The sequence below is a fragment of the Schistocerca serialis genome, chromosome 2, assembly GCF_023864345.2.
Source record: "Schistocerca serialis cubense isolate TAMUIC-IGC-003099 chromosome 2, iqSchSeri2.2, whole genome shotgun sequence".
NCBI lineage: Eukaryota > Metazoa > Arthropoda > Insecta > Orthoptera > Acrididae > Schistocerca > Schistocerca serialis.
This window is the reverse complement of record NC_064639.1, coordinates 403723320-403726234: the sequence shown is the minus strand read 5'-3', so window position 1 is coordinate 403726234 and position 2915 is coordinate 403723320.

The following is a 2915-nucleotide window of genomic DNA, read 5'->3' as shown; positions in this document are numbered from 1 at the left end:
ACAAAATGCTGCTAGAAGAGGAGCAAGTCGTATCGCGTAATCTCTGTAGAGTCTAAAAGGTATATTTCATCCCTTCTAGTCGCCTTTCCAGCGTTTAGCAGTTTTTGTTGATTTTTCTATTCAGACTGGTCATTTCAACATCTGCCATTTCGGCATAACTGCGATGATTAAAGGAGAAATCGTATTACAATCTACCGCTCGGAAATCCGAATTCAGCACTTCGTCCGTCTCTCTGTCATCTGTTTCGGTGTCAATGTAGTCACACAGCGACTGACTAGATGATTTAGGTCCGCTTGCAGGCTTTACATAAGATCAAAATTTCTTAGGGTTTTCAATCATATCGTTTAGTAAAATTTTACTTTGAAATTCATAGAATGCTTCTCGCATCACTCATCTCCCGCACAGTTTGGCTTCATTCAGCTCCTGTTTGTCTGCCACGCTTTTAATTCCCTACGATTGGAGACGATGCGCTCTTTGCTTTTGTAGTAACTTTCTAATCCGGTGCCTCAACCACTGTAGGTCTTGTCCATACCTCACAACCTTGCTTGGTACACATTTTTCTAAGGCATATTATACAATTCTTCCCAATTTTATCCATTCGTAAAATTAAGTATTTACTGCAATTTTATCATATGATGACATGTTGGAGACCGTGGCTGTTTTTGAAGACAAATGTTGATAGTGTTAGGACAGCAACCAGCCACAAATTTACTTTGAGTTCCTTTATTCAAAGGAAACCGTTACCGGTTTCGAATCGTTGCGATTCATCATCAGACGGTTTACACGCTTTGTTTCTGACATTTGGTGTGTTTTTACAGATTAATTGTCCCAAAATATAAATAAAACATAATTACAAACACGCCACACACAGATGGTTGCGTTACAGATTTTGGTTGCATGTGACCTACGTGAAACGTCGGTTTCGAGTGATTGTTTTCATAACGTTCGTCCAATCGATGTAAATGCATTCCCACTGCATCCTCGTTGTTGCACACGTAATAGTTTTCACTGTACACTTTAGATTTGTCGCTGAGATCATTTCAACCACGCACCACACGTTTTGATACATACAAAGAGCTTACAAACATATGAGTGTCACAGATGCTATGATATATCATAACATTTGACGATGATGTCCTATGTTTGGAAAGGATCATATATTCTTTTACAAAACTGTAATGCCTTTTACATTAGTACAGAGAGATTGATTTTTTTAAATCTGATATTGCTAATTTAATTATAAAGTTTTTTATATATATTTAGAACTGTATAGGTAAAATAGTATATTATTTTATTACATTTGGCAGCATGAGAATTATAATAACATATAAATTTGCTACTTGGTCTGCAGATAGGTGTATTGATATTATTTGCTTTGGAGGCTGGAAAGTAATTTTTGGAAATTTTTCAGGAAAGGGGTGTTGGCCAACTCTGTTTGTTCGTTAAGGATATAGTCTGGAGTGCTGTTTTTGTGTGTGTGTGTGTATTTCTAATTCTTCTAATATATTCATAGTGGCTCCTTTTTCTGTTAGATGCAAAATTTTTAAGTTGTCCTCAATGTTTCCCACTGAATGGTTTTCTTCAGCAATATGGGCTGCAAATGCTGATTTGTTCAAGTTACCAAGTCTTAGAGCATCAATATGTTCTTTGTATCTAATTTCAAAACTTCTGCCTGTCTGTCCAATGTAGAATTTTGGGCATGTATCACATCTGAGTTTGTATATTCCTGATTTACGGTAGGGACTCTTGGAGGTGTTTACATCATGGATTACTTTTTGTTGTAATTTATTATTTGTGGAAAAGCTGATTCTGATATTTTTCTTCTTTTTTAATAAGTTTGCTATTTGGTATGAAAGTGGGCCTATGTATGGGAGAGTAGCATATTTAGGTTTGGCTTCAGTGGCACGCTGATTTGGCTTGAAGTGACTGCTGTGAAGTGGATCTGTGGGTTTTGTCTGCATTTTGTTGTGGAGTTTTTTTATTATTGTGGGTTTATATTCATTATTATGAGCAACTGTTTTAATTATATTGGTTTCGTTTTGTTGGTCTGTGTCACTCAATGGTACTTTTTTAATTCGGTATAGCATCGTTCTGAAATATGCCATTTTTTGTTGGCGGGGGTGGCAAGATGAGTATTTACTGACAAAGAATCAATGCTCCGTAATTCATTACGATTCAGTTGGTGTCACCGAAAAGAACAGTGAACATCGCAGAGATTTAATTTGGTAACTAGCGACTTGTTTATTGTTACTCGACGTTACGATCCCGTGAAGAAGAAATAACTAAGAAAGTAACTAGGAGACACAGAGATGTACATTACAATCAGGCGTTTTTGTCATTTCTCTGAGATGTGTGTTACTGTACAAGTTCGTATCGAAATACAATGTTTTCTAGTTGCTACTTTGACTATTAGACATTTAAAGTACAAATTGCTTTAAATATCTCATTACGAAGCTCAATGTCCTTTGCATGTAAATGTTATAGCTTTGGGCTAGAGGTTTCTCATTGGAAACAAGGTAAAGGATAAGAACGATCGACTTTTCATAAATAAACCGAGTTTAGCACTTCCGTTCGGCGGTTCCGTGCCACATGCAACGCCACAAGTGGCGCAATGCCCTATTTCAATCGAGTGAGCTAAATTTTCCACGGCGAGAATTCACACTGTCACTCGGATCGAAATGTTTCACGGAAGGAAACAGTATTCGGAAGTGCGGAAATTAACATCAGGAATTACGTAGTCAGGAAATTAAACTACCAAAGAAATTTCAAAGGTCGCAAGTTCCGATCGAGGCAACTAATCTTCACGTGCACCTATCTCAAAGTCAAAGACAAGACGTCGTTTCTCCCAATAAAGTATGATACGACTGTCAACAAGTTAGGAATGACTGCGCTTTAATGTCTGGTAGATTCACCAC